Source organism: Panthera leo, chromosome C1 (genome assembly GCF_018350215.1).
Source record: "Panthera leo isolate Ple1 chromosome C1, P.leo_Ple1_pat1.1, whole genome shotgun sequence".
Taxonomy (NCBI): domain Eukaryota; kingdom Metazoa; phylum Chordata; class Mammalia; order Carnivora; family Felidae; genus Panthera; species Panthera leo.
The window spans coordinates 23,392,522-23,412,585 of NC_056686.1; the positions used below are offsets into that span (position 1 = coordinate 23,392,522).

The following is a 20,064-nucleotide window of genomic DNA, read 5'->3' on the forward strand; positions in this document are numbered from 1 at the left end:
GCTTCACAGGTACGTTGCTGAATTTGGATCAATGTGTGAAACGCATTTACTATGCTCTCCCTGGGCATACGTGCTGTTATGATGATGTCCAGCAGACAGATGGCTGAGAGGTGTAACGCCCCCAGCTGATGCCCCGGAGAGACTCTGTCTTGACTGTAACATGCACGACCCTGGCCTTCTGAGTATGAAAGAACATGGCGAAGGCAGGAAACTGTTCTCAAACAGAGAAGGCCCTTGACCCACCCTGATACTTACAAGCATTTTGAGCACATCATGCGATGTCAAAATTCTGTGGCCGTCTTGCACTGTGATTACTTCTTTTAATCCTTTCAAGGTTGCTACCCAGAATTTCAAGAATGAATCCCTACATTACAATGCTGGGAGCTAACAACGGAGGTTCAAAGAGCTCAGTGTCAGACCTTGGGCTTGAACTCAGACCTGTCTGCCTCCAAAATCTGGCCTCTTTTCAGCTGGAGGCGCCAATTCTCCGGTTCAACAACATAAAATAATGATAGAATGGTCAGAGTTTTCTAAAGTAGACTGGTTGTACTGGTCTGCCCAGAACTCCTTCCTTATTCTTTTGGGGGATAAAATCCTCCCTTATTTTCATTTTTATTTTTTATAAGGAACTGTTCTTTGTGGTTTGACCAATACTAATTCTAGCCTACCTGTTCTTGGTGACAGGGGTGGGCATGACCGTGTCCTGCCCAACAGGGTATCCTATTTGCCTCATCTCAGTGACTGGATCAGAGAAAGAACAGATACTTTCTCTCTAACTGAGTCAAATAGAGTCCGCCTGAGATATTTTTTTCCCCAGAGCTTTTGGAGAAAATGATCTTTTTTCCTAAAATTGTAAGCGAAGTCTTGGACTGTTGGAGGCCATCACACTTCTCACCCAGAGCACCTGTGACACAAGAGAAATGGAAGACGTGATCTGAGATCCTGGATCCACGATACCTGAAGTCAGTAGTGTTATATTTTGAGCTGCCTAGTGTTTTTCTTCGGCTTCTTTGATCTAGGCTTCTGCCTCTTTTAAGAGAATCAGTCCTATCATACTTCACAGCCTCCCGTACTGACACACGTGCTCTTTGGATCTCTCACACCCATGCAGAACTCAGGGTCAATACTAAACTTGCTTGAGAACTTTAAGATCCCACTCATTTTACACGGTGTAAAGAGGTGAGTGGGATTCTGACCCCTCGAGGGTTCCTTTGGAGCACAAGATCACACACCCAACTATGAAAATAAAAGACCTTTGGTTTTCCTTTAGGGTAGAGCAAAAGGAACCGAGTGCCTAAGATCTAAGACTGGGGTGGATGTGGGGTGGGGGGGGGGGAGTTTACAATCAATGGCCTGTAGGGTTAGTTGCACAGGTTTTGGGGTTAGTGACTTGGTCTGGATCCTATCTCTATCATGTAATCTCCGTGTGGTCCCGGGCAATTCACTTTCCCTGTCTAAGCCTCAGTTTTCCCAACTGCAAAATTGGCTAATAGTGGCAATCCTAAAATTTGTTCTGAGGATTAATAAAATAATACACATAATCCCAAATCAAACTATCTTTAATCATAAAAAAAGAATTTCTTGGCTCATATACCTGAAAAGTCCAGGAAGAACAGCTTCAGGCATAGCTGGATCTAGTGGCTCAAATATTGTCATCAGAAACAATTTTGTAGCTCTGCTTTCTTTTGCTCTGGCTCCATTCCCAAATAAGCCATGCTAAATCGCTCTACTTTTTTTTTTTTTAATGTTTAATTTAATTTATTTATTTATGTATTTATTTTGAGAAAGCACGAGCGGGAGAGGGGCAGAGAGAGAGGGGCAGTGGATCTGAAGCGGGCTCTGTGCTGACAGCACTGAGTCCCATGTGGGGCTTGAACTCACAAACCGTGAGATCGTGACCTGAGCTGAAGTTGGACGTTCAAACGACTGAGTCACCCAGGTGCCCCTAAATCACGCTACTTTTCACCACAGCTATGACCCGAGTCCAAAACAGCACGGTTTCTAGCTTGATGATTGCAACAGCCTCCTAACTGGTCTCCCTTCTTCCCACACCCCTGCCTCTCACTCCAAGCCTCATCTCCACAGAATGATCTTTTAAAAATAGGAAGCCTATGACTCCTCTGCTCGAAACCTTCTACTAGCTTCTCCGAATAAGATCCAAACCCCTCTCCGTGGCCTGCCTGGCCCCTCAAACTCCATCCTCTGACTCCCTGAAGGTTCTTGCTCTTTCACTCCATTGCACTGGGCTTCTCGTTTTTCCTCGGGCTGGGGGTGTTCCTCTGCCAGGACCTCACCCCTACGCCGTGCTGCCTAACTTCGTTGGTAATTCAACTCCCTTGATCTCATCTCTCCTAGGTCTCCACCCCCAGGATTCCAAACCCAGTAGAAGGAAGAGAGCCTGCTTGCCCACCAGTGGGAACCCAAGTCCAGGGCTGGCTTTCATTGGTCAAAGGGCACATCCCTGAACCAATCACTGTGGCCAAGGGGCTGAGATTCTCCGATTGGTTAGGCTCAAGTCACATGCCCACCTGGAGCTCAAGGAAGTGTGGGCTGAGCGGACAAAGACAGTTCCCCGGAGAAAAATTGAGGTCCTGTTACTGGAAGGGTGAAATAATGCTGGGCAGCAAAAATAACACGTGTATTTTTCAGTTTGCTCAGAGCCTGACATGTAAGAAATGTTGGGGGAAAAAAAGAAAGAAAAGAAAAGAAAAAACCGAGTTGGCACTGCCTGCAAGAACACCCAGGGGTCCCCTTCATCAACATTCATTCATTTAACAAAATTTTATTGATATCACTTAATTCCAGAGTCCAAAAGGACTCTGCTACTCTCTTGATTTAAAATGATAATGTAAGGGTGCCTGGGTGCCTCAGTCAGTTGGGGGTCTGACTCTTGATTTTGGCTCAGGTCATGATCCCAGGGTCGTGGGATTGAGTCCCACGGTCGGGTCCCCACTGCGTATGGAGCCTGCTTAAGACTCTCTCTCTTCCTCTCCCCCTCTCCCCCACTCATGCTCTCTCTCTCTCTCACTCTCTCGAAAATAAAAAGAAAATTAGAAATGGGGGGCCCCTGGGTGGCTCAGTCAGTTGAACATCCAACTTTGGTTCAGGTCATGATCTCACGGTTCATGGGTTTGAGCCCCACATGGGGCTCTGTGCTGTCAGTGCAGAGCCCGCTTCCAATCTTCTGTCCCCCTCTCTCTCTGCACCTCCCCCGCTCACGCTCTCTCTCTCTCTCTCTCCCAAAAATAAACATTAAACAAAAATTAAATGGCATAATGTAATTGGTGATACGTCTTTTCTAGAACAGTGCCTGCCATTCATTCAACAATATTGATTGGGCTTTGATTTAGCATTGGAGAGGAGCTCAGCTCACAACTGTGAATACCATAGGTGACCCCTCTCCTCCTGGGGCTTGTACATTCTAGTAGAAAAGAGACAGTCAAAAAGAACAGTTTGAATGGAGACCAAAGCCACTCATAAGGCTGATACCTTAGGGTGAAAAATCGAGTGAAGTGGGCCTCTTCTTTACTGAATAGCCTTTTGTACCTTTGGAATTGTATACTTTTATTAATAATTTTAAACAACATTGATTCATTATCTTTAGAAGTAATGCCATAGAGATACAGTGCATCCATTAAGTGGGTAAAGTAAAAAGTCTGGCAATGCCAAATGACCCGGAGGATGTGGAACAACCGAACCTCTCGTGCACTGACAGTGAGGACGTAAAATGCTACAACCACTTTAGAGGACTATTTGGCAGTTCTTACAAGAATAAATCTACAACTACCCTATGATCCAGCGATTTCACTTTTTTAAAAAAATTATTTTAATGTTTTTTTTTTTTTTTTTTTTTGAGAGACAGAGCGCAAGCAGGGGAGGGGCAGAGAGAGAAGGAGACACAGAATCCGAAGCAGGCTCCAGGCTCCTAGCTGTCAGCACAGAGCCTGATGTAGGGCTCAAACCCACGAACCGTAAGATCATGATTCGAGCTGAAGTCAGCTGCGTAACCAACTTAGCCACCCAGGTGCCCCTATTTTATTTTATTTTATTTTATTTTATTTTATTTTATATTTTATTTATTTTTATTTTTGAGAGAGAGAGAGAGAGACAGAGTGAGAGCAGGGGAGGGTCAGAGAGAGAGGGAGACACAGAATCTGAAGCAGGCTCCAGGCTCTGACCTGTCAGCACAGAGCTCGATGTGGGGCTCGAACTCACAAACTGTGAGATCATGATCTGAGCTGAAGTCAGATGCTTAACTGACTGAGCCACCCAGGCGCCCCTATTTTATTATTTTTTTTAATGTTTATTTATTTTTGAGAGAGAGAGACAGAGTGCAAGAGGGGAAGGGGCAGACAGAGAGGGAGACACAGAATCTGACACAGGGCTCGAACCCACCGACCACAAGATGGTGACCTGAGCCAAAGTAGGACGCTCAACCTACAGAGCCCCCCAGGGGTCCCCAGCAATTCCTTCCACTCTTTTATCCAAGATAAATAAAACCTTGTGTGAGAATATTGATAGGGGCACCTGGGTGGCTCAGTCGGTTGAGCCCCTGACTCTTGATTTCAGCTCAGGTCATGATCTCACAGTTTCATGAGTTCGAGCCTCCAGTTGGGTTCTGTCCTGGCAGCGCAGAGCCTGCTTGGGATTCTCTCTCTTTTCCTCTCTCTCTGCCTCTCCCCTGCTCACACTGTCTCTGTCTCTCTCAAAATAAATAAGTAAACTTAAAAAAATAACAATATTGGGGTGCCTGGATGGCTCAGTTGGTTGAGTGTCTGACTTTTGCTCAGGTCATGATCTTGCCATCTGTGGGTTCCAGCCCTGCCTCAGGCTCTGTGCTGACAGTTCAGAGCCTACATCCTGCTTTGGATTCTGTGTCTCTCTCTGCCCCTCCCCCACTCACACTCTGTCTCTCTCTCTCTCTCTCTCAAAATAATAAATACACATTTAAAAAATTAAAAATAATATTGATAGTTGATATAACCCTATGCTGAAGACAATACAAATGTCCATCAACAGAAAAATGGTTAAACGAGTTATATTATAGTTATATAATGAACTACTACTCATCAGTTTCAATTTTTAAAAATTACTAATACAACAATATGGATGACTCTCAAAAAAAGAAGAAAAAGTGGTATGGGTGAATCTCGAGAAGATTATGCTGAGTGAAAGAAGCTAGACTCAAAAAAACATATTGTATGCTTTAATTTATATTGTTCTAGATAGAACAGGCAAAACTTACCTGTTGTCAGAGAGTCCAGTGGTTGCCTGGGGTGGGGTGTGTGGGATTCATTGGGTAGGAACTCTTAGAACTTTCTCTGGGGCTGGAGATGTTCTGTCTTGATAGAGATGTGGGTTACAGGGGTGTTTTCATTTCTGGAAACTCGTGGAACTGCACGTGTAAGTTCTGTCTGTGCATTTCATCGAACGTAAACGATAACTCCTTAAAAAAAAAGTATTTGAATAGGGAAGTTACCGTATACTAGGGAAATGTACGACAGGGTAACTCCTGGAGGGTATGGGGGTGTGGGCGAACTGGGGGTAGCGTAGAGATCAGGGAAGGTCTGCACCAGAAAGTGAGATTTCAAAGCCCCTAGGGGGACGTCAAATTGTCCCGATGAAGCAGGATAAGGGAGGGGCGATCTCAACACATAAATGTTAGCGTTTGATCTGTGGAGACCTTCCAAAAACAAGTATCTAACGTTCATTCTGTACCTGCCGCTTTATATTGGTGTTTTCGCACTTAATCTCATAGTGACCCTTCCACTGCAGCATTTTGGCTCCCACTTTACAAGTGAGGAAACTGAGATTCGGGGGGGGGTCGTCGAAGGGCTTCCCGAAGACCAACAACCAGGACGCGGTGTCAGGGCTGCTTCCTCGGTGTCAGTTTCCCTGAAACATAAACTGAAACAGTAACCGCGGACGCTCCAGGTCGGGAGGACTGGAGCAAAGGAATGTCCTAGGGAACAAAAGAAGGGCTGGGCTGGCGCGCTCGCACCTCCCACCTCCCCAGGCGCCGGCTCCCAGGTCTCCAGAGAAAGCGGGGTGGGGGCGGGAGCGCGGAAGGCTGGCTCCACTCCGCTGAGTCAGCGGCTCCCGAGACCCAGGCGGGCGGCTCTGGAACAAAGGGAGTCCGCGTGGGGCTGGTGGGGGGTTGGGGGGCCAGTGTGGGGAAGAAGGAGCCGGGCCGGAGCCGGGGGAGAGGGGCGGGGAGCGGCGGGGCCCACGCAGAGTGGGGCGGGGCGTGCCCCTGAGGGTAGGGGCGGAGAGGCGGGGCCCATGCAGAGTGGGGCGGAGCCTGACTCTGAGAGTGGGGCGGAGGGGCGGGCCCATGCAGAGTAGGGCGGGGCCTGATTCTGAGAGTGGGGCGGAGGGGCGGGGCCCATGCAGAAAGAGGCGGGCCTGCGCCTGAGAGTGGGGGCGGAGGGGCGGGGCCCGGGGGGAATGGGGCGGGGCCCAAGCTCGCAGGGGCGGGGAGCCGCGGGGTCCCGCAGGGGCCCCTACCCCAGGAACGCGGCCGTTGGAGAAAGCCGAGCGGTGGGGAACGCGCCGAGGGGCGCCGGATGGGCTCCCAGAACCTGCGCGCCGCCCGCCCCGCAGCCCCGCCCGTCCCCAGTGTGCTCAGGCCCGAGGCTCCACCGCTAGGGGCTGGGTCCTGGACCGAGTCCTTCTCCTGCGTGGTCCTGTTTCCTCTTCTGTGAATTGACGATGACAGGTCTTGTTTTGCCGGGTGTTGGGAGAGTGGGTTGCAAGAACGGAAGTGAGGAGGAGGGCTTGCTGTCATCTCCTTAACAGACGTCTATTTTGTACTTGCTAGGAAGAACTGTCTTAATAACTGTACTAACACTTCACTCACACATTTCCATTTATTGCACGAAACAATCCATAAACTAGGTAATATTATCACCCCCATTTTACAGCTGAGAAAAACGAAGCTCACACGCGCTTATGTGGCATGCCCACATGAAGACAAGTAAGTGGCAAGCAGCAGGACTTAAACCTAGGGTCTCCCTTCACGTTTTTGGAGTCTTTCTCACCCTAAGGTTCATGCTGTTAACTAGCATTCATTCGTTCGTTCATTCATTCATTCAAAGATATTTATCGATCACCTCTGTGCTAGGTCATGTGTTGGGTGTAAGAATACAGGGAACAAGTGACAGTCCCTACAGAAATGAAGATTACAGTATAGTTGGAAGACAGTGAGCAAGTAATGACAACAATAATTACTCAGTTAAAATTGCAATGTGTAATTGCATTTTGGTGGGAAAGTAAGGGAACTACAAGAACAGTGTTTCCTCAACAATGAGTGCCTATCACGTGCCAGGTTCTATCCTAAACCCTTTATGATTTGACTTGGGTTTCCTGCCCACTTAAGATCTTGACCAGACTCCTTTCAACATTCTATTAACCAGATTTCTAGCAGTTTCAAGTGACAGAAACCTACCACAAGCTAAAGCAAAGAAGGAGGTGAGGGGGAGGAGAATTACTGGCACACTCTAGAAGTACAGGAGTTTTGGGTATGGCTGGATCCTAAGGGCTCAAGAGAAGTTTCCAGGGCCCCCCCTCTCTCAGCATCCCTCAATTCTTCTTTCCATGCAGCCAGGCAAGATGGCTACCAACAGCTCTAGGCTTTCATTGACTATAGCTCTCAGTCCTCAACGAGAAAGCATACTTTCCACTGGGGCTTCAGCATAGAAAAGCAGTCTTGGGACTGTTTCCCCCAAACTCCCTGAAGTCGTCCTCAACCCGTGCACAAGCTGAATCCCAAAGCCAAGTCTGTCCGAAGTCCTCCCTATCTGCTAAGATTATAGCATATTTGCTGAGTTTTTCATGTGCTAGGTATAGGCATATTTGCTCAGCATATTTGCTGAGCTTTTCATGTGCTAGGTAAAACCATCTGGTGAGCAGAGCAGACCCCAGTCTTGCCCTCACGGGAACTTACTGTCTGGGTGGAAAAGAGCACGGTATGTTCAAGGACTTGAAGGAAGGTCAGCAGGGTGCGTGCAAACAAGAACAAGCATGAGATGAGGCTGAAGAGGTAGTCACAGTCTGGTGGATTTTCCCCAAGTTCAGTCTGAGAAAAGGGAGTGTGCACAAAGGCTAATCAGCACTGTGCTATGATGTTTTGTGGGTCAATTAAATGAGGTGATGTGTGAAAGGGATTCTGTGTCTCCCCCTCTCTCGGCCCCTCCCCTGTTCACACTCTGTCTCTCAAAAATAAATAAACATAAAAATTGTTTTTAAAAAGAAGAAAAGGAGGAATAGAAAGAGCCCTTCTGGCTAAGTGACGGTCCACGCCAAGGGCAGGAGGCGGGAACAGGCTTAACTGATTTGGGGAAGGGGGAAGAGACTTCAAGGCTGATGGAAAGTGGAGGGGGTTTGCACCATAATGGTCATTGGTTGGATGCCTCCCTAGCAACCTGTTTATTTAGAGCCACTGTTCCCCTGCAACTTAGAGAGTCTGGCGACCTTGGGTTAATACCCTCAGCATCAGGGATGAAGCAAACACCTGACCTGGCTTGTCCCATCCTTGTATCACATTCTCTTGGCTGTGATGATTGGTACGTGCGTGGTCACATGACATACACCAGTCCAATCAGAATGGGTTTCAGAAGTTAGGCCAGCCTCCCAGCGTCTGGCTGGCTCAGTCCATGTTGCTTGCTTGTGACTCTTGAGCTTGGGCTTGTGGCATGGAGCCCCATGTTGGGTGGAGAGATTACTTAAAAAAATAAAAAGGTTCAAAAAAAAGGAAAGAAGTTAGAGTTAGGACAGCCCCGCGAGGATGGGGGCTGTAGCATCCATTCACATGAGGGCCTGAGAGCTGAGCCAGTCCAGAGGCCTTGTCACTGCAGGCTGAAGATAGAAACCAGTCCCTGGTGACGTCCCGCGAGACCCTACAGCCAGGCCTATTCCTGGGTTGTTCAGCTCTGGGGCTGATAACTTTGTGCTTTCGCTGTTGGGCATTAGGCTTTCTGCCACTTGGTTCCCGAGGTTGGGAAGCTGGTGAAACCAATCTAGGAAGGGCCTGGATGTGGGCCCGTCCTGGCTTTTCGATGAGGCGATGACTTAGCTCCTTGCTGTGGAACCAGGAGACAGGCACAGGCATGTGGAGTGGGGAGACGAGTTCACCCGGTGTAGAGTGACCTGGCAGGAAAGGAGCCGGCAGCCAAGGTGTGAGGGCCTTGCAACCGTAGAGAGCTTTTGTGATGACAGTTTTACCAGGACTGGCCCAGGTCCCTGAATAACTACAGGGAGCAGAACCACCCACCCACAGGGACTATTCATATGGGGGCTGCTCTGTGAGAAAGACACTTCCCTGTTCTTGAAGCCCCTGCATTGTTGGGTGTCTCTCTGTAAAAGCAGCCTGGCCTTATACCAATTAATTCACTCTCCCTGAGGCCTAGAGAATTCCTTCTCCACCTCTGACGCTCAGCTCAAAGGTCCCCTCCACCGTGAAGTCCTCTCTGAACTCACCCAGAACTATCAGCTGTCCTTGCAATGTGTGTCGAAAAGAGAACCACGGGCCCAAAACGATGCCACTTGGGCCTGTTCAAGTCACCATACCAGCACTTCATACCTAATCTAATTGCATTTGCACTTGCAACCTCCTTCAGAAATACGAGTCTTAACCGCTCAATCCGGAATTTTTCTGCTAAGCACCAGCGAGGTAATCTGTCACATGGCCCCTCTCCATTCCCCAAAGGCAGATGAGGTGCCTGAATAGACCCCTTGTCCTTCCGCCCAAGGGAAACTGACCGTGCCTGGAACAATCCTTTCTTTTCTTTTGATCATAACTTTCTTGGCCCTCCCTCCTTCCTATAAAAATCTTCCATTTTGTACACCTCGGAGCTGCTCTCTCCTTGCGAGATGAGATGCTGCCCGATTCACAAATCATTTAATAAAGCCGATTAGATCTTCGCATTTGCTTGACTCTTTAAAGTTTACTTACTTACTTAAGTAATCTCTACACCCAATGTGGGGCTCGAACTCATGGCCCCCAAGATCTAGAGTCACATGCTCCTCCAACTGAACCAGCCAGGCACCCCTGAATTTTGTTTCTTGTTTGCGTGCGTGCGTGTGTGTGTGTGTGTGTGTTTTAGCTTATTTATTTTGAGAAAGAGAGGGTGGGGGGAGGGTCAGAAAGAGAGGGGGAGAGAGGATCCCAAGCAGGCTCCACACTGTCTTTACAGAGCCCAATGTGGAGCTCCGATCTCTCGAGAACCGTGAGATCATGACCTGAGCCGAAACCAAGAGTCAGACGCTCAACCGACTGAGCCACCCAGGCGCCCCTGAATTTTGCTTTTGAACATGCCTTTCAAGGTGGTACTCCCAAGTCCCTCCTCTAGGCCTCAGCTACAGGCCACGCTGGACTCCAGTGTGCTCTTGTGAGGGACAGGGCACCTCCCCCATTGGAGCGTGACCCCTCAAGGGAAGTGAAGTCAGGTTGTAATGGATCATTTGACTCCTCCATTCATACTCTGTGGAGGCCCATGGTGCTTGCACTTTGTCTGCAAAGCCCTGGAACATACCGTGGGGGGTGGAATTTGGATTCTTGCCGTCAGCCGGCAGTTTGAGGTCCTGTTCATCCTGAGTTAGTTCGGGTCATGGGGAAACATTTCCATCCTATTCTCCTGGCTCCGGAAGACGTCTTGTTAAACCAGATTGAGAATTCATCCTCTTTCTCTGATAGCCACCAATCCCCGTCACGCAGGTAGCAGACTTTCCTGAAGATTTGGGGTAGGTTGGGGGCCGGGGGGGGGTGGTTTAATATATAAAGCTGATCCCTATTTTATTCTCTTTCTCAGCAACTCGTGAGTTTGCTTCATGGGACTTATCACGATTTGCAATTACTTTACATGTCTTTTAACTTTTTCTTGGTTTGTTTCCTCCGGTAGTGAGTAAGTAGGAACTGATCTTACCATCATGTTGGCAGAGCTCACTAGGTGCTAGGGAGGCAGCTGTTGAATGAATGAATGAATCAATATGGAATCAGACATCCGTCTTGAATGTTCATCCTCCACTGGGAAACCCCCTCAAAGTTTCTCTCAGGCCTTCTGCTTGTCCCCTTTCTCAACTTTTTTTTTTCTTAAATTTTTAATGTTTAATTTTGAGACAGAGAGAGACAGAGAGAGAGAGACGGGGAGGGGCAGAGAGAGAGAGAGGGGGACACAGAATCCGAAGCAGGCTCGAGGATCCGAGCCGTCAGCACAGAGCCCGACATGGGGTTCGAACTCGCGAACCGTGAGATCATGACCTGAGCCGAGGTCGGACGCTTAACCGACTGAGCGCCCCCCTCCCTTTTTTTTTTTAACACCAGTTTGTCCTGGAAGGCCTCCAAAATTCTCAGCCAGTCATGCAGAACATTTGCCGTTCTCTCCAGCCCCTGGTTCCAAACCCGTCTCTGCATCTAATCCCCTCAAGGAATTCAGAAGAAACCAGAGGCCTGTGAAAGGAGGGACTCTCCACTGCCTAGGACACAGCTGGGGGTTTAGATGTCCCCTTTCCTGTGCCTTTACAATGTTATCACTATTGCCCCATGCAGGGCTCGGCACATTAGGAGTTGAGGCTGTATGTGTTATATTAAATTTCAAGGGAATGGAGAACAGTACCTTGAGAGGGGAGACTTCAGGTGGTGGGGCCGGTGACAGTGGTCACAAACTCTGTGCCAGGCTTCCTATCTAAAGGTAGGGCCAGTGAGTGGTTCCTCCTCTTGACTCTGAGCTGGCCTGTGGCTGCTTTGACCAATGGATTGTGGTAGAAGTGATACAGTGCCAGCCACACAGCTTTTTTTTTTTTCTTTTTTCTTTTTTCAGTTTATTTATTTTGAGACAGACACAACTCAAGTGGGGGAGGGGCAGAGAGAGGGAGACAGAGGCTCCTAAGCAGGCTCCATGCTGTCAGTGCAGAGCCCAATGTGGGGCTCGAACTCACAAACCATGAGATCATGACCTGAGTGGAAATCGGGAGTTGGAATCTCAACTGACTGAGCCACCCAGGTGCCCCTTTTCTTTTTCTTCTTTTTTTTTTTTAAGTAGTCTCTAAGCCCAACCTGGGGCTCGAACTCATGACCCCGAGATCCAGGGTCACATACTCCACCAACTGATCCAGCCAGGTGCCCCCCTTGGTCTAGGCAGTACCCTCCTTGGTCTCATGGAGCTCTCAGTCACCATGGAAAACTCCAGCAATCCTGCTGGAGTCACTGTGTGGGAACACTCAAACTCACAGGGAGGGTCCGGCTGGGTTCACTGTCACTGCTGATGTCCCCAAGGCACCAGGCGTGCGAGTGAAGCTTCATGGGCGTCTTGGAACCTCAGATCAAACTAGCCACCCACTAAATAATTGCCAGATGACCCCAGTTGATGCTGTGGGGAGCAGAATAACCCAGCTGAGCCCTGCCTACATTCCTGACCCACAAAACTGTGAGATCTGTTGAAATGTTTGAAGCCACAAAGTTTGGAGCTGATTTGTGATGCAGCAATAGATAATTGGCACCGAGGGAACAAGACCGTTGGGCAGCCAGACCGAGGATGCTGGCTGGGCAGCCACCGGGACTCAGGAGGGCAGGTGAGTGATCTTCTTGTGGGAAGAGGAAAGCAATGAGAGCTTCATTTGCACCCGGGCAGGGCTGCAGCTGGACGGACGGGCAGTCACTGGCCACCCCATCTCTCCCTGGCTGGCCCAAGCTGAGAGAGTTCTTAGTGGTCTATGGCATTGACCTCACACTGGAGGTGTTGACTTACCTCACGCTGATGCCATGGAACAGAAAGGGCTCATATATATTGAGCTCCTCCTGTGTGCCAGGCACAGCGATGCGTGGTGTTTTACCAGCTCAGCACAATCCAGAAAGAGAGCGAGAGACAGAGAGGGAGAGAAAGAAAGAGAGGGAGACGCACACACGCCATGGATCTGCATTTCAAACATGTAAAACTGAGGCTTGTTGGGGGGACAGAGCTGGGACTGGAGCCTGGGTTCCAGCCCTAGAACTGCGGCCTGGCCATGTCAGAGGGGTTAGAAGGCCTTGAAGATGTCACGGCAGTGGGGGACGGCTCCCAGGGGGACGGAGTGGTGGCCCCCAGCACATGTGCACTAACCCTGGAGGAGGGGCTGTGGCGCCCCCTGCCAGGATAGAGGAGGATGGGCAATGTGGGGAGCCCAGGTCCCTTAAAACCCAAGGCATTGGGCAAAGTGTTCCCACCACACCCATGGAGAACACAAAATGCTGCACGAGGCAGGCAGCGGAGACCGGCCTGTCAAGGGAGAGGGCACTTTGCCTCACCATGCCTCGGTTTCCTCATTTGTAAAAGGGGAATAACCATAGCACCTACCCTGCTATTCCTTCCTTCCTTCCCTCCTTCCCTCCTCTCTTCCCTCCCTCCCTCCTTCTTTCTCTCCCTCCCTTTCTTCTTTCTTTCTTTCTTTCCTCTTTTCTGTTTCTTTCTTTCTTTCTTTCCTTCTTTCTTTTTTTCCCTATCCTTCCTTCAACTCTTTCTTTTTCTTCCTCTCTTCCTCCCTCCCTCCTATCCTTCCTTCCTTCCTTCCTTCCTTCCTTCCTTCTTTCCTTCCCTTACTTACTCAAGGAACACCTACTGATTTCTGACAGGCCCAGGCCCAGGACCACACTAAGGTGTGACCCCGGCAGTAGTGTGCCAGTCCTTATAGGCAACGGGATGGAGGTGATCATCCCCAGGGCCTGGAACCGTTTTTTCCCTTCCAGGGGCTCTGCTTTCACCTCTAGGTAATAGGAGTGCTTATCACAGTGGAGGCTTGGAAAGACTTCACAGGGCTTCTGGGCAAGGCTGCAGGGAGGTGAGCAGATCATGGGCTGGAAAGAAGTTGATTGCTTCTCAGGGCCAAGTTCTGGGACAGTGAGACGGGCCCTTTGCCCATCGCCCTCCCAGGGGGCAGCTGGGGTTGCAGAGGCAGGTGGAGGAAGGCTGGGGCTGGCAGGAAAGGCTGAGCAGCCCTGAGAGCTGCCCCCAGGCCAGGGAGGCCTCTGTAAGCCCCACAGGAGGCGGAGCTGAGACTCTGGTCCCTCCAGACTGCTGTGGGTGCGATCCCGCAAGGAGGCCTCGGACCACCCCAAATATAATGAGCTCTTCCCCTGTGGACAGCTCTGACACTTTCCAGAGCCCTTACTCTTACTCTCTATGGCCTGAAGACACACATTATTAGGGCTGTTTTACAGATGGAAATACTGAGGCTCCGAGCGGCAGGCTAACCTGCCTAACGTGACCCATTAAACAGACAGGAACTTGGGGCACCTGGGTGGCTCAGTCAGTTAAGCATCCAACTCTTGGTTTCAGCTCAGGTCTTGATCTCACGGTTCGTGGGATCGAGCCCCGCGTCGGGCTCTGCACCGACCGCTTGGAGCCTGCTTGGGATTCTCTCTTTCCCTCTCTCTCCCTGCCCCTCCTCCATTCGAGCGCCTGTGTGCGTGCGCTCTCTCGCAAAATAAATAAATAAACATTAAAAAGAAGAAGAAGAAGAATCACCATCCGGCCACGCCCACTCCTTCCAGCTCCCAACCGACTTACTCCCAACCCCAGCTCCCCATCTACCCTCTTCTTGGGGCCCCCAAACCTCCCCACCCCCATCCATGGGGATCCCAGGGGCTGCCATCTTTCAGGAAGGGTGAGGTGTCAGGGAAGGGCAAGATTCGGAGGTTCACGGAGTGGGATGCCCCTCTGTCACACTCAGGCTCTAGGCAGGCAGAGAGGACGCATTCCAGGGCCCCAGACTCCGCCCGCCTCCCCCAGCCCCCTGTGTAGCCCCTCAAACACGAACGCCTGCAAGCTAACTAACGGAAAGGAACTCACCCCTCGTATTTTACATTCACCACCACCTGGGATCCTCACAGAACCCTGCCCAGGGAGGCATTTTTCAAGTGAGAGAGGATAAGACTTGGCTGAGTGTACCCAGGTAGCAAATGGCAGAGCTAGACCGCAAACTTCAGAATCCACGATCCTTCCTGGGCCAAGAAAGGAGAGGGAGAGGGAGGGCGCTGACCGGGCAGCAGGATGCCCAGGTATTCGGGGGAGGGGGGGACTTGGGACTCAGGGGTGCCTGGGTGAGGAGGGCCAGCTGACGGGCAGGGAGGGGTGCATTGCCAGCCAGCAGGTGTTGCTGTGACAGACGTGCTCCCAGACACCCCGCCCCACCGCCCCGTGTTCTGATGGGAGGCGTAGAGTGGGCTATTCAAGGGCAAGGCTAAGAGATGCACAGTATCACTTAAGACAAGTGCCCACGAGGCACTTTCCACTTTACCACCTGGGAAATCTTACTGCATTTCTCTATGCCTCAGTTTCCTCATCTACCAAATGGGAATACAGCAGCTGCTTCACAGGGTTGCTATGGGGATTAAGAGAATTATGGAAGTCGGACACATTGTAGGGACGCAGTGAGCGTTTAACGTTGATCCCGTCCCTCCTCCTCGTCAGTAGCAGCCCTCCCTGCTGGGTCCCGGAGGCTTTATTTCCCACTTTGCTCACGAAGCCTCGAGTCACTCCAAGGGTAGGATGCCGAGGGGGGCGACAGAAGTGCATACAGAGTGTTCACCTAGAGGGTGGGAGAGTTTGGAAGTCCGTGTCCCTGGCAGGTGCTCGGAATTTCTGACCCATCGAAACTGTGTGAGATTAATGTCTATGGATTTAAGCTGCTGCATTTGGGGTAGCCTGCTAGGCAGCAATAGAAATCTAACAGGGTCCCCCCAGGTCCTAGAGCAGTGGTTCCCAAACCTAGCTGGGCACCGAAATTCTCCGCAAGGTAATGTGTGTCCATGGCTAGAGAAAGAGCCTGGGGTCAGAGTGGCTGGATTGGAACACCTATCTCACCACTGAGTAGGTGTATAACTTTGGGTATGTGTCTTAACCTCTCCCAGCTTGAGTAGTTCCATCCATAAATGATAGTAATAGAACTTACCTTCTCGGGATTGTTATGAAGACTGAACAAGAAAATGCATGTCAATTCTGCCTAGAGGGTAAGAGAGCTAGGGCCTTGCCTGTCTTCTTCTGTTTTGTTTTGAAGTTTAGCTTTTTATTATTTATTTTGATGGGGAGGTGCAGAGAGACAGAGAGAGAGAGAAAATCCCAAGCAGGCTCCGGGCTGTCAGCCCTGAGCCTGATGCGGGCTGCAAATGCACAAACCATGAGATCATGGCCTAAGCCGAAATCAAGAGTCGGATGCTTAACTGAGCCTCACTGAACCACCCAGGTGCCCCTTTGCTTGTCCTGTTCATTGCCGTAGCCTCAGTGTCCAGAATGGTGGCTGGAACATAGTAGGTGCTCAGTAAACATTTGACAGAGAATGAAATCAGTCAACTGAGACGACTCACTGAGGCTAGTTTGCTGGCTTCCTGACTTCAGCCTTCCCTGGTGGTTCCATCGAATGTTCTCCAACTCCAAATGGGGAAATGCCCCAGAACTCAGGCTGCAACCCTCCTCCCTGTCTGCACTCATTCGTTGGTGGCTTTATCCATTTTCATGACTTGAAACGTCGTCTTAACACTAATGATGCCAAGCTTTCTGTATCAGCCCAGAGCTCTCCTCCTGTACCCAACTACCCCCTGGATATCTCCATGTGCACGTCTCACAGGCATCTCAGACTTTCCTGTGCAAAACCAGAATGCTGAAGTCCACCCCCACACCTTCGCTGTGTGGTCATCCATCTCAAGGGCAATCCCATCCCCTACGCGCTCAGGCCACAATCCTTGAGGTCCTGTTTGACCTTCTCTTTCACTCACATTCCCCATGCAGTCTACAAATAAATGCCCGCTGGCCCTGCCCTCGAGATGTATTGACATGCGGTCATTTCACTGCTGCCACCCTGACTAAACCACCACCGTCTGTCACCTGGATTACCTTGATGGCGTGTGCCTGGTCTCCCTGGTCCAGCCCCTGACTTCCTACCGTCTGTTCATCACACAGTACCCACAGTATCCATTCATTGCTCATCCCCCAGCTCTGTGCTCTATGACCCCGGTGGCTCCCCATCTCACTCAGATTAAATGCTGAGACCCTTACGATGTCCTTCGAGGTCAAGAGCGTCTGACGTGCCACCTCCCACCCCTCCTCCCTCTGTGACTTCATCTCCTACCACTCTCCCTTTCCCTTGCTTTGAACCACACTGGCTTCCTTGCTTCCCTCCAACATTCAGGCACGCTCCCACCTCAGGACCTTTGCACGTGTTGCTCCCTTTGCTTCCTACTTACCCTTCTTCATGTCTTTTACTTGTCTTCCCTGCCACTTTGCTCTGTGACACTTCTCTGATATCCCATATAGTTTACTGGTTTATTTATGTATGCCTCTTCCCAATAGATACCCTCCCCAGAGCAGGGATTGCTTTTCGCTTTGTTCACTGTTGTACCCCCCATTCCCGGCACACTGTAGGTACCGAATAAATATTTGAAGAATGAATTCAGATGCTTGGGTCCCCTTGAATTAGTATGCAAGGTCCCCTTGAACCTGGTGTGCAGGTGGCGCCCAGGAATCGTGTATTTTAAAAAAGCGTCCCGGGTAGGGTTAGGTTGGATAAGCCCTGTTCCAGAATGTCAGCAGTTTGAAGAAGCCCAGGAATATCGTGCAAAGTCCAGCCCTTTGATTTCCCCCACGAAGTCACTGAGGCCAAAGGCGGAGGAGCTGCCCTGCGGCCCAGGTGGATGCGGGGGAGGGGAAGGAACTAGAACTTAGGTACGGGACGCCCGGCACAGGGCTCTCTCTGCAGCTCCAGCTTGCCTGAGCCTGCCCCGTCTGATTCCAGGGAAGGCTCGAGGGGAAGAGGGTGTGGCCCCCAGCTCAGGTGGCAGTGGGGCAACTTGGAACTCCCCTCACGTCCTCCAGGTGACCGTGACGGAGGCTGAGGGAGGGAGAAGGCCGGGCACGGACCTACCTTTGCTCCCACTAACCTAGTGGCGAAGTTATGTCAACGTTTACACTCAGGAGTAGAGCGCAGCCTTTAAAATGACTAAGCCATTAACACACACGCACACGCATCTGCACGCTGATTGTCGGTAACAAGTGAAATTGAGCTCAGGGGAGTCTTAAAGTCCAGCTCTGACGTGAGGAAGCGGGCAGGCGTAATTTGATGGGACGTCCAGGACATTGGCGTTAGGGGGAGCTTCAAAAATGTCTGGACGTCTCTTCACCCAGGTCTAGGATTTCCCAAACCTTGAGCACAGGGGGCACTTGAAAAAAAATGCAGATTCCTGTCACTGCCTAGGAGCTGTTGGGTCTGTGCATTTTGGATCAGGATCAGGAATTTGGATGTTAAGGGGTTCTTATGCTCTGGAAACTTGAGAAACACTGTCCTGGGCCCGCAGCCTGTGGACTAGGGAGTCCTGTAAGGCAGTGAGGCCTTGGTGTCCGGCCCTGTCTCATTCCTAATATGTTTAGAAACTGCAAGGTCTTGGGACACCTGGGTGGCTCAGCCGGTTAAGCTTCCAACTCTTGATTTCAACTTAGGTCATGATCTCACAGTTTGTGAGTTTGAGGCTCACATCGGGCTCTGTGCTGACAGTGTGGAACCTGCTTGGGATTCTGTCTCTTCCTCTCTCTCTGCCCCTCCCATGCTCATGCTCTCTCTCAAAATAAATACATAAACTTAAAAAACAAAAACACTGCAAGATCCAATTCCAATGCATTAAAGAAAACACTAGTGTTGTCTATAAATCCCAGTAGACTATTGCACTTGTCAAATGTACCTTGGGGAATTCGTGTCCTCTTGTTTTAAAGAATGCCTTGGGTACCTTTGGGATTCAGCAGTTACTGGAAGATGGCCCCTCCTACCTGGATTATTCTAATGTGTGGAGGTTGCTGGGCGGGGAATGGCAGAAGCTGGGATCTTCACCGGGTTTGGTAGAAAGACCGGCTTGACTGGTTCCAGAGTAACGAACTTGAACCCAGGCACAGCCTGACTCCTGCAGTTCATGGCGATCGTTGCCCCACTGTACTAGCCCTCCCAAGTTTACACGTAGAGCTCATGGCCACATATGTATCCCCGAGAACACACATCCACACAGGGCTGTGAGAAACCCGAGGTCGGTTCCTGACAAAAAAACCCTGCTTCCCGCTTCCCTGCTCCACTCCAGCCTTCCAGCCCTGCCAGTTCTCGCTAAAGGGCAGCTCTAATGTTTCTTAAATTCCACGTGAGTGAAATCATATGGTGCTTGTCTTTCTTTGACTCGTGTCGCCAGGCAGAATACACTCTAGCTCCACCCACGTCATTGCAAATGGCAAGATTTCATTCTTTTTTTTTTTTTTATGGCTGAGGAGTATTCCATTTATATATAAACACACCCCATCTTCTTTATCCGTTCATCAGCCAACAGACATTTGGGCTCTTTCCGTAATTTGACTATCGTTGTTACCGCTACTGAAAACTTTGAATTAGTACTTTTGTGTCCTTTGGATAAATATCTAGTAGTGCCATTGCTGGATCGTAGGGTGATCCTATTTTTGAGGGACTTCTGTCCTGTTTTGCACAGTGGCTGCACCAGCATGCATTCCCACCAATACTGAAAGAGGGTTCCCCTTTCTCCGCATCCTCACCGACACCCTGGTTTCCTGTGTTGGTAATTTTAGCCATTCTGACCGGTGGGAGGCGGTATCTCATTGTGGTTTCGATTTGTAGTTCCCTGATGAGTGACGTCGAGCATCTTTTTATGTGTCTGTGGGCCATCTGGATGTCTTCTTTTGGAAAAATGTCTATTCACGTCTCCTGCCCATTTTTAAACTGGATGATTTGTTGTTTTTTTTTTGGGTGTTGAGGTTTAAAAGTTCTTTATATATTTTGGTTACTACCCCTTTATCAGATATGTCATTTGCAAATATCTTCTCCTGGAAGGACAGCTCTAAAAGAGTGGCTTCTGCTCAAAATCCTTCAGGACTTCCCATCAGCTAACATGCCCTGATTTGACATCAGCGTGGCTATAGCCTGGATTCAACTCCTACCCCGGAAGGCAGAATGATGGCCCCCAAGGGTGCCTACATTCTAATCCCTGGAACCTGTGAACGTGTTACTGGCAAAAGGGACTTTGAGGTGGGGGAGATAATCTGGTTGGGCCCAACC

The 20,064-nt window shown here is 50.0% G+C and overlaps 1 long non-coding RNA gene across 1 annotated transcript; it reads right to left on the reverse strand.

Annotated features, from left to right (window-relative positions):
- Window positions 1-303: 303 nt before the first annotated feature.
- On the reverse strand, window positions 304-5,867 carry LOC122227761. The gene is made up of 3 exons (XR_006206214.1): window positions 5,719-5,867; window positions 5,246-5,446; window positions 304-904 (listed from the first exon to the last, which is right to left on the reverse strand). It is a non-coding gene; the product is annotated as an uncharacterized LOC122227761 (long non-coding RNA).
- Between the last annotated feature and the right edge of the window lie 14,197 nt (window positions 5,868-20,064).